At 43.4% G+C, this 12,159-nt stretch overlaps 1 protein-coding gene across 1 annotated transcript in view; it reads right to left on the bottom strand.

The window, feature by feature from the left end:
* LOC109419083 (uncharacterized) overlaps positions 1-12,159 on the bottom strand; it is a 384,014-nt gene that overhangs the window by 287,510 nt on the left and 84,345 nt on the right. The gene's annotated exons all lie outside the window — the stretch shown is intronic.

Raw genomic sequence — 12,159 nt, 5'->3', positions numbered from 1 at the left:
CATCTTGTTCTCTTGTGTGTTTTTCGCTCGTGTGTTTGGGGTCATAATACTTGCTACGATCGCTATCCTTCTAGCATAGCGTGGTAGCCGTATGGCATTCATGGTGTTCGAAAAAAAATCGAAAAAACATCCTCCCTCTTACGCCGTGTGGCGTTTAGCGTGTTCGACCTCGTGTTCGCCCTCGGTGGGAGTCGAGCATGGTTGACCATGGCCGCGGCGTGTCAGTATGCTGTTTGCAACCTATTTGCGAACCCATCATCCGACACAACCTTCCTCCCTATAGGGTTTTACTGGCCAGCTTTGGACGTCGGCCCTGCTTGCTTGGCTAGCGCAAAAACACTCGACCGCGCTACCGTCGAGTACGGTACGCGTCGCGACGTTTCGATATTTTCGGAAATGGAAGACGTGTCAGCTAGCTTACCTTCGAGGCAACATTCGCAAACGACTCGACAGCCACAATCTTGAATATTGATGCCGATTGCCAATCGCTTCGTCTCCAGCTCTCGAACGGCATCGTTGTTCCGGTGCCCTAAGATGCGATGCCACGTGTGTTGGCAACTTGATGTGTGCCGGCTCTCCTTCTTGTACTTCTTGTGCAACAGCCAGGTGATACAGCCCACCGGCTGACGTGGCCATACCGATGACCTTATCATTCTTGAGGATACGGCACCCGCTGGCCTCTAAAACGATCGTGGCTCCTTTTGCGGCTAACTTCTTCACCGAGATGAGATTTGCCTCAAAGTTCGGCACGTACAGCACATCAGAGAGCCCCCACCCTTGGGGGAAACGAATGTCAGATGGCACGATCCGATTCCCTTGGCCGACACTTTCTGTCCGTCCGCTAGGGTGACCTCCTGCTGCACGCTCTCATCGATATCCACGAATTGATCCAGATGTGCACACATGTGGGAAGTTGCTCCAGACTCGATTACCCAGGCTCCTGCTTCTCGCCCGTTGCCCATCGCCGCAAACGAATATTCTGGATGCGCTTCACTCCGGGTTTCTCGACGAGCTGCTCTCACCCTAGGAGCACTCCGTTTCTCACCTTGCACACGAGACTTGTTCTGGTTCCCTGCTTGATCTGCACGTTGCTCGGTCATAGCGCGACAGTCTTTCTGCCTGTGGCCGGAATTATGGCAAAAGTGTCACGTTATCTTCGATTTCTTCAAATCCGCCTTGAGAACTGACTCACCACGTGTTCCAGAGCAGCGTTTCGATACTTCGTCCACCAACTTGGATTTTATGAGTTCCAGTGTAAGCTCGTCGTCTGCTCTGGTGTCCAGTGCCGTCGTCAAGGTGTTAAACGATTCCGGTAAGCTCCGAAGTACCATGGCCGCCTGCAGATTCTGGTCCAGTTCTTGGCCTGCCACCGTTAGCCGTTCGAAAAGCTCCTCCATTTCGAACACGTGTTTCCCGATGTCGTCGCCATCGGAATACCGTACATCGCATATCTTCTTGAGCAGGGACACTTTCGAGGTTAGCGTTGCCTTTTCATAGTGTCCTCTCATCCGCACCCAGGTCTCCTTCGCCGTTTTGGATCCTTTGATGAGATTCAACTGGTTGTCCTCCAGCAAAAGCCCAATCGTCGCACGAGCACGTTGGTCACCGCTGTCCCAAGCTTCAACCATCGCTTCATTCGCCGTTCCAGGTCCTGCACCCGGCTCCGGACGTCTTCCGGTCACGAATCGCCAAAGATTCTCCCGGATAAGCAGGAACTCCACCTTCGTCTTTCATGTCGAATAGTTTGCTTCGTTGAGCTTGACGATGCCCAAACGTTCCATTCCGCTGCAGAAATCTTCACTTTTCTTCAAACGATCGAAAAAATCTTGAGGTTTGAGACAAATTTTCACTCTTGTTTATCGGTTGCTACGGTAATTACTCTAATCGAGCAAAGGCCCATAATCTGTTGGAGACAGGTAAGAAAGACAACCGTAGGTGTCGAGTGCTCAATATAAACTAAACATTTATTTCAAATTCAAAACTTAAACTACGACAATTGGTCCCTGCTACCGAGTTGCTTCGTCATACTCCATCAGATCCAACGTCAACTGGATGCCTTCTCGAAACACTGGCTGATCGAATATCTGCCATTAATCCGTCGACAAGCGAAATGGTTTGATGACGTTCCGGCCTTTCAATCAGGGGACCTAGTTATGGTTGTAGAGCCAACAAAGCGTAATGAATGCGATCGAGGATGAGTCATTTGTACGATAACTAATTCGGGTGGCCAGCACCGACGTGCCATCGTGAAGATTGGTGAGAAGCATCTAAAATGGCCAGTGACACGGTTGCCACTGCTTGACCTGAATCAGTTTCGTGAGACTTCGGAAGGTTCCGGACCACACCGAGAAGAGATGGTCAACGCAGAAGTGGCCAAGCTGGTAACCCTGATATCTATAACTCCTGAAACGTTGCGTTTGTTACCGAAATACAAATTCGAAGTTATGCCGATAAAAATGCTGTAATAAATTCTCGCAGTGCTTCTGTTAAACAATATATGCTATAATTGCTACAACACAACATCTACAGCTCCTCTCTCGCACGCCTTGGATATACCTCAAGCATCTATAAATCCGTCCTTGTTTTGCTCACAACAACCGGCAAAAGCCATCGAGACCACAGCACAATAGCCGAGTCTGGTCATAGTGGTTGGAAAAAAGCTGAAAGTCGGTCGTCTTGCCTATCGAGAGTGTTAATGATAACTTATTGTAAAAAGGTGCATGTTAACTCGAGACAAAGTGGCGCGATTACCTCTACTTCAAATCTGGGCTTGGAGCGCTTTAGCGTCTCTAGAGTTCGAGGACTACGCCACGTGTAAAACACCTGCAAGTTGATCCAGCGCAAGAACTACGATACCTTGCACGGTCCTACCAGTTTCATTGCATGAACACCGCACACGACACCTCTGACCAGACACCAGCGAGCACACCAAAACCACTCACTAGAAGTGCATCAACTCAACGTGACGCATGAGCGGGCCCAAATAGCCCTTTTCATCATCTGCGATCGGATTCAACTCACTGTTGTTGATCTGCAACTGAGAAAGGCCCTTCATCAGAGAGGGCCTTTATTCGCAGCCTAAGGCCGTTCTACGAGACAGCGACGGGATCCCAAGTGATTCACCGATTCGGAGAGTCTCGTCCCGCTTACCAGGCCTCACGGTGCACTCGCATAGGAGTGCATTCCAGACCAGTGTCTGCATCGCAGCATCATCGCCTGGGCAACGACTTTCGCTCTGTGCAACCTGCACCCTCACCGCAGATACAGCGTTACCAGATCTACGGAAATTTCCGTAGATCTACGGAATTGAGCCTTCTCTACGGATATACGGATCCGTAGATAAAATCTACAGAAAACCCGGTTTTTCTGCGGAAACCTACGGAAAGTTACGGAAAATCTACGGATTTTTAATCGGAATCTACGGAACAAAAATTCTAAAATCCTCCCCCCCGCTCATCAATTTTCATCTGCGGAATCACTTGCGAAAAAATCTGACATCACTGCGCAGATAGACGTTGCGTGGCAGGTTGTCGCGCGACATTTGGGTGCGAGAGAGTTGAGAGAGAGCAGAGCGCGCAGCACCACCTCAGGCCGTCAGGTCACGCAACACATCGATCCAACGTCACGTCGAAGATGCAGCTGGCGCGACACGGGGCCCCCAACGACTTGTAGCTAGGTAATGTAAGGCAGTGTCCAGGCTTCGCGACAAGAGGCAGACCCAGAGGCCCATGGCGGCGCAGCCTCAACAACGAAATCAAACAAGTCAACAGAAATTAATGACCTGGCCACAGATCAAGGCGATGGATGGCAATCGCCCAGGATGGAAATCTTTCAATTCGGCCCTCTGCACCACTGTGGATGCCCAGGACTGACAGTAAGTAAGTAAGTAGTCGCGGCAAGACGTGTGACCGATCTCAACCAGATTTGACAAACCTGTCAAAAGTAGTTTCCGGTGTCACTTGGGCAAATATAGGACACGAGAACAGTTTAAGATTTTTGAGCTAGCTAAAGTTCTCGTAGTGTAAACGTCAAAAGTGAAATATCGATAACGTTAGTGCATTCGACGGGGTCTCCAGTTAGTCTAGTGGTTGACAAGGGCGTAGCCAGGGGGGGCAGGGGGGGCCGTGCCCCCCCCCCCTGACCGAGCAACTATATTCTAACTTAACCGAGAAACATAGATGATCAGAGCTGTTTTTGACTAGTAAAAATAAAATGCTCCTGCATCGTCGTATTTTTTTAAATGTATGCAGGAATTCCTTCGGAAATTCTTGAAGGAATATCTTCGAAAATTCCTGAGGGTATTCCTTCGGAAATTCCTGAAGAAATTCCTTCGGAAATTCCTGAAGGATTCCTTCGGAAATTTCTGGAGCAATTCCTTCGGAAATTCCTTGGGGAGTTCCTTGGGAAAATCTTGGATGAATACCTTAGGAGATTCCTGGAGGAATTCTTTCAGAAATCCATAGAGAAATTCGTGAGGAAAACCTTAGGTAAATTCCTTACGAAATTCCTGGACAAAATAATCCCAAACTTCCTGGAGGAATGCTTTTGGAAATTCCTGGAGGAATTCCTTCGGAAATTGCTGGACGAATGTCATTGAAAATTTCTGGAGGAATTCCTTCGGAAAGTCCTGGAGGAATTCCTTCGGAAAGTCGTGGAGGATGTTTTTCGGAAATACTTTTTGGATTTTTTTTTGGAAATTCTTGCAGGAATCCTTCGGAAATTGCAGGAGGAATTCTTTCGGAAATTCCTGGAGGAATTCTTTCAGAAATTTAGGGAGGAATTCCTTCGGAAATTGCTGGACAAATTCCTTTGGAATTCCAGGAGGAATTCCTTTAGTATTTCCTGGAGGAATTCTTTCGGAAATTCCGGGAAGAATTCCTTCGGAAATTGCTGGAGGAATTTCTTCGGAAATTCCTGCAATAATTTCTTCGGCAATTACTGGAGGAATTCCTTCGGAAATTGCTGGATGAATTCTTTTGGAAATGGAAATTGGAGGCATTCCTTCGGAAATTCCTGGAGGAATTCCTTCAGAAATTCCTGGAGGAATTTTTTCGGAAATTCTTTTTAGATTTTTTTTTTTGAAAATTCCTGTAGGAATACCGTCGGAAATTTCTAGCAGAATTCCTTCGAAAAATCCTGAAGGAATTCTTTCGGAAATTCCGGGAGGAATTCCTTCGGAAATTGCTGGATGAATTCCATTGAAAATTCCTGGAGGAATTCCTTCCAAAATTCTTGGAGGAATCCCTTCGCAAAATCCTGGAAGAATTCCTTCGGAAATTTCTGGAGAAATTCCATCGGAAATTCCTGAAGGACTTCGTTCGGAAATTACAGGAGGAATTCCATCGAAAATTCTTTGGCGAGGCACTTCGAAAAATCTTGGATGAATACTTTCGGAAATTTCTGGAGGAATTCTTTCAGAAATTCCGGGAGGAATTCCTTCGGAAATTGCTGGACGAATTCCTTTGAAGGTTCTTGGAAAAATTCATTCGGAAATTCCAGAAGGAATTTCTTTAGGAATTCCTGGAGGAATTCTTTCGGAAATTCCGAGAGGAATTGCTTCGGAAATTCCTGAAGCAATTCTTTCAAAAAATCCTGGAGGAATTCCTAAAAACATTCCAGAAGGAATTCCTTCCAAAATTCTTGGAGGAATCCCTTCACAAATTCCTGGAAGAATTCCTTCGGAAATTCCTGAAGGAATTCGTTCAGAAATTTCTGGAAATTTCTGGAGGAATTCCTTCGGAAATTCCTAGAGGAGTTCCCTCGAAAAATTTTGGATGAATACCTCCGGAAATTTCTGGAGGAATTCTTTCAGAAATCTATAGAGAAATTCCTGAGAAAATCCTTGGATGAATTCCTTAGGACATTCCTGGAAAAAAAAATCATTCTAAACTTCTTAGAGGAATGCTTTTCATGACTCCTGGAGGAATTCTTTCGGAAATTCCGGGAGGAATTTCTTCGGAAATTGCTGGACGAATTCGTTTGATGATTCATGGAGGAATTCTTTTGGAAATTCCTGCAGGAGTTCTTTCGGAAATCATTAGGGGAATTTCTTCGGAAATTCCTGGAGAAATCCTTCCGGAATCTCTTGGATGCATTCCTTCTGAAATTCGTGGAGCAATTATTTCGGAAATTCCTGGAGGAATTCCTTCGGAAATTCTTGGGGGAATTTCTTTAAAAATTCCCGGAGGAATTCCATTGGAAATTCCTGGAGGAATTCCTTTGGAAATTCCTTCGGAAATTCCTGGAAAAACTCTTTTGGAAATTTCTGAAGGATTTTTTTTAATTCCAGGAAGAATTCCTTCAGAAATTCCAGGAGAAATTCTGTCGGAAATTCCATTGGAAATTTTCAAAGGAATGAATTTCCGATGTAATGCCACCAGGAATTTTGCGAAGGAATTCCTTCAGGATTTTCCAAATAAATTCCTCCATTTATTTCCGAAGGAATTCCTCCAGGAATCTCCGTTGCAATTCCTCCAGGAATTTCCGAGGGAAATCCTCCAGGAAATTTCGGAAAAATCCCTCCACAAATTTCTGGAGGACTTACTCTAGGAATTTCCTCAAGGGAATTCCTCTTGGAATTTGCAAAGGATTTCCTCCTGGAATTTCCGAAGGAATTCCTTCATGAATGTCCGAAGAAATCCCTCCATGAATTTCCGAAGGAATTCCTCCAGAAATTTTCCGACGGAATTCCTCTACGAATTTCCGAAGAAATTCCTCGAGGAATTTCCGGAGGAATTCATCCAAGAATTTCCGAAGAAATTCTTCTAGGAATTTTCAAAAGAATTCCTCTTGGAATTTTTAAAGGAAATCCTCCTGGAATTTCCGAAGGAACTCCTCCATGAATTTCCGAATGAATTCCTCCAGGAATTTTGCGAAGGAATTTCTAAAGAATTTTCCGAAGGAATTCCTACATGAATTTCCAAAGGAATTCCTCCAGCAATTTTCCGACGGAATCCCTTCACGAATTTCCGAAGAAATTCCTCGAGGAATTTCCGGAGGAATTCTTCCAGGAAATACCGAAGGAGTTCCTCCATGAATTTCCGAAGGAATTGCTCCAGAATTTTTCCGAAAGAATTCATTCACGAATTTCTAAAGAAATTCCTTCACGAATTTTCAAAGGAATTCCTCCAGGAATTTCCTGAGAAATTCCTCCATGAATTTCCGGATGAATTTCTTCAGAAATTTCCGGAGGAAATCATCCAGGAATTTCCAAAGGAGATCCTCCAGGAATTTTCAAAGAAATTCCTTCTGCAATTTCCGAAGGAATTCCTCTTGGAATTTTCGAAGGAATTCCTTCAGGAATTTCCGAAGGAAATCTTCCAACAATTTCCGAAGGAATTCCTCCTGGAATTTCCGAGGGAATTCCTGCAGTAATTTCCGGTGGAATTCCTCCAGGGATTTTCAAAGGAATTTCACCTGGAATTTTCAAAGGATTTCCTGCCGTAATTTCCGAAGGAATTCTCTCATGAATGTCCGAAAGAATTCCACCGGGAATTTTCGAAAGAATTTCTCCAGGAATTCCTTCACGAATTTCCGAAGGAGTTCCTCCATAAATTTCAGGAAGGAATTTCTCCAAGTATTTCCGAAGGAATTCCTCCAGGAATTCCCGAAGGAAATCCTCTACGAATTCACGAAGGAATTCCTCCAAGAATTTCCGAGGGAATTCCTCCAGGATTTTCCCGAAGAATTCCTCCATGAGTTTCCGGAGGAGTTTGTCCAGGAATTTCCGTAGGAATTCCTCCAGGAATTTTCAAAGAAATTTCTCCTGGAATTTTCAAAGGATTTTCTCCTGAATTTCCGAAGGAATTCCTCTACGAATTTCCAAAGAAATCCCTCCCGGAATTTCCAAAGAAATTTCTTATGGATTTGCCTTGAAATACCTTCAAAAATTTCCGAATGAATTCCTCCAAAAATTTTTGACGGTTGTCCTCAAAAAAATTCCTTAGGATTTTCTCACATAATCCCCAAACGTGTTTCTGAAGGAATGTTTTAAGAAGTTTCTCAAGTTTTCGTAGGAGTTCCGCAATACATTTTTGAAGGAATTTCTTGAGGAATTTCCGAAGAAACTTCTCAAGGATCTTTCGCTGGAATTCCTTGAGGAATTTCAAAAAGATTTAAAAAAAACCGAAAAAATTCCTCAACGAACTTATCAAACAATTTCTCTCGAAATTTCCGAAGGTATTCCATAAGACATTTCAGACATACGTAAAAAAAAATCCAAACGAACTCCTTTAACAATTTCCGAATTTTCCTTATCAAGGCTTTTTTAAAGGAATTCTTCAAAGAATTTCCGAATGAGTTCCTCTAGAAAATAAAAAATCACAAAAAGCATTTCTTCAGGAATTTCCGAAATATTTTTTCAAGGAAGTTTTGAAAGATTTTTAAAGAAATTCCTTATGGAATTTCAGAAGGGATATCTCATGAGACTTTTAGTGGAATTTTTTCAATATTTTCGAAAGAATTGCTTCAGGAATTTGGGAAGGAATTCTCACAGAAATTTCCGGATGAATTCCTCCAAGAATTTTTGAAGGTATTCTTCAAGGAATTTTCGGAAGAATTCCTCACGAAAACTCCGAAGGAGTTCCTCAAGGAATATTCTAAATCTATTTCAAAGAAATTCCTCAAGGAATTCCCGAAGAATCTTCTAAAGGAATTCGTAGAAGAACTCTCGACGTATTATGGAATTTCTCAAGGAGCTTTAGAAATGAAGGAATTCCTCAAGAAATTTCTGAAGAATTTGTCAAGGAATCTCCGGTGGAATACCTCAAGGATTTTCAAAATAAATTCCTGAAATTATTTTTTAATTGATTCCTTTAAAAATTTCCTAATGCATTCCTCCAGCAACTTCCAAAGATGTTCCTCCAGGAAGATTTTTTTCCGGTAATTCCAAAGGAATTCATTAAAGGATTTTTCGAAGAAATTTCTCCAAAAATTTCTTAGGGTATTCCTCTATTCTTAGTTTGATTGGAATTTTTGAAAGAATTCCCAGATAAATTCTTAAAGTATTTTCTGGAGCTTCTCAAACGGATTTCTGGTGGAATTAAGAATGATATTTGTAAAGAATTACTGGGGAAATTCTCAAAAGAATGCATGGTAAGATTCGTAATAAAACTTCTGGAGGAATTTTTGAAGAAATTTCTGAAGGTATTCTCAACGGAATTACTGCAAGTTTTCCGAAGGTAATTTCTGCTGGAATCATCATATATATAAAATCCCAGAGTTGTCTGTCCTTCCGTCACGCTTTGAAATGTTTCACTGAAATATTTCACAGAATGAAAACTACAATAAGCATTGCACTGTAGCATTGTACCTATGTTGACTTGGTGCACCCTTGCATTGGTATCTCATTGCATTGGTGCGTCGTTCCATAGCTGCATCGTTGCATAGGTGCATCGTTGCATATGCTGCCCATATTCGCATAGTCGGTGTAACCACCATTGGCAATGCCACCGTACAAAAGCTAATATCTAACGCGTGTGCATATTTGTGACCAGTTTTATTCAAAAGATCACCAGATCTAACCCTTAGTTAGATGTCTACGCGGAAAAAATCTTGAACTTCATATTTATTCATTGTTAAAATTCCAAAAGAATGTTGAAAAGTGCAGTGGCGCTTACATCGACTATGCGAATATGGGCAGTATGTACATCGTTGGATTGATGCAATGTTGCATTGATGCATCATTGCATTGGTGCATATTTGATTTAGTACATCGTTGCGTTGGTGCATCGCTGCATTAGTGCGCATCATAGCATTGGTGCATCATTGCATAGGTACATCTACATTAATGCATCGTTGCATTGCATTGGTCGTACATCAATGCATCGTAGGATTTTTAAAGCATTGTTTTGTTAAATCAATTCAGCAGTTTCTAGAATTTACAGTCAAAAGGTGGATGCTTGGAAGTATACCTTCTGGCGCTTTTCGATGAGATGCCCAATGCTGGGAAATATTTCACATATACATTGATGTAATGGCTTTCGTGAAATCTTTTAAAAAGTTTCCTTCTAGAAGATTCTGTGAATAAAAATCATAGATAATACAAAAATTATCTTTCCATTGTTCCGTCGTACATTGGTGCATTGTTGTATTTTTGCATTGGTGTATCGTATTGTTGCATCGCTACAATAGTGTATCGCTGCATTGTTTCATCTTTTCTTGATGCATCGCTGCATCTTTGCATTGCTGCATCAATCCTGTAGAACATGGTATCCCAAACTGTGGGTCACGAGGGACAGTTAAATAATTTACTGTAACAGACAACAAATGAGGGATTTTCTATGGTGGGTCGCCGAAAGCACGTCTACTGGCAAAAGGGGGTCGTGCACCTAAAAAGTTTGGGAACATATGCTGTAGAAAGATCTAGAAGTTTCTTTCATTCTATGAATTAGAAGCATACAACAGTAATATACATACCATCTGGCGCTTTCCAAAGAGACGCACCATGCTGAGTGAAATATTTCATATATGCACAAGAAAGCTTCTAGAAATTTCCTTCTAGGAGATTCTAGGATTTTCTTCATTGTATAAAAAAACTACTTTTTTTAGGAACGTGGCTAGCCACGTTGGGTCTGCTAGTCATATATATAAAATCCCAGCGTTGTCTGTCTGTCTGTCCGTAACGCTTTGAAATGTTTCGTTGAAATGTTTCACCATAGTTGCATCAAATTTCTAAAAGGTACGAGAACATGCTGGATGTTTTTGACTTTCTTGCAATAATAAGAAGAACCTTCTGGAATGTTCTGGAACATCAATATTCTAAAAATTCTGAGAACTTTCTGGAAGTTCCAGAAAGTAAATAACGTTCTGGAATGCTCTAAAATATACTTACCTTACCGGTCAGGCTAAGGCCGGGGTGGCCTCTGCTGTACATAGTAGCCGCCTCCATTCCACTCGGTCCATGGCTGTATGTCTCCAGTTCCGCACTCTGCGTAGGGTCCGCAGATCGTCCTCCACTTGGTCGACCCACCTAGCTCGCTGCGCTCCACGTCTTCTTGTACCGGTCGGATGACTCTCGAGAACCATTTTAGTCGGGTTGCTATCCGACATCCTGATGACGTGACCCGCCCACCGTAGCCTCCCGATTTTCGCGGTATGGACGATGGTTGGTTCTCTCAGCAGCTAATGCAGCTCGTGGTTCATTCGCCTTCTCCAAGTCCCGTCTTCCATCTGCACTCCGCCGTAGATGGTGCGCAACACCTTCCGTTCGAAAACTCCAAGGGCGCGTTGGTCCTCTGCACGTAGGGTCCATGTTTCGTGCCCATAGAGGACCACCGGTCTAATCAGCGTTTTGTAGATGGTTAACTTCGTGTTACGGCGAACTTTATTCGATCGTAGAGTTCTGCGGAGTCCAAAGTAGGCACGATTTCCTGCCACAATGCGCCTCTGGATTTCTCTGCTGGTGTCGTTGTCGTCGGTCACCAGTGAGCCCAAGTACACGAATTCTTCAACCGCCTCGATTTCATCACCGTCGATATGAATTCGGGGTGGCGGGCGCGGTGATCCCTCCCTGGAGCTTTTTGCCATCATGTACTTTGTCTTCAACACATTAATGACTAATCCGATTCGCCTGGCTTCACTCTTTAGTCGGATGTACGTTTCCGCCATCGTCTCAAATTTACGAGCAATAATATCAATATCATCGGCGAAACCAAGCAGCTGAACGGACTTCGTGAAAATCGTCCCACTCGTGTTTATCCCCGCTCTTCTTATTACACCCTCCAAAGCAATGTTGAACAGCAAGCACGAAAGACCATCACCTTGCCGCAACCCTCTGCGAGATTCGAAGGGACTCGAGAGTGTCCCTGATACTCGAACTACGCACATCACTCGATCCATCGTCGCCTTGATCATGTAACCGTTCCGATTCTTCGCGAGGTTTTTCTAAACTCGGTGGCTTAAGCGCCACTCTCGGGTAATCGAGAGACCACCTGTCGTGTTAACTTTGCCCGACTATTGAAAGACCTTTCCCTCAGGGGACTCGCGAACGGCTTTAATGAAATTTATAAAGGGACTCAACAAACTAGAGAAACGCCAATTAACTTCCCCTTTTTCCTTAACCCGCTTATCTAGAAGGAACTCTGACTTAGCTCCTTTTACCGCTTGGACTTGATAAGTAGAAGCATAGGGATTCAATTCACCCCAAACGGGAAGAAAAAA

This window comes from Aedes albopictus, chromosome 2 (genome assembly GCF_035046485.1).
Source record: "Aedes albopictus strain Foshan chromosome 2, AalbF5, whole genome shotgun sequence".
Classification (NCBI taxonomy): Eukaryota; Metazoa; Arthropoda; class Insecta; order Diptera; family Culicidae; genus Aedes; species Aedes albopictus.
Note: the sequence above shows the minus strand (reverse complement) of the source record. Positions and strands in the feature narration are given on the sequence as shown.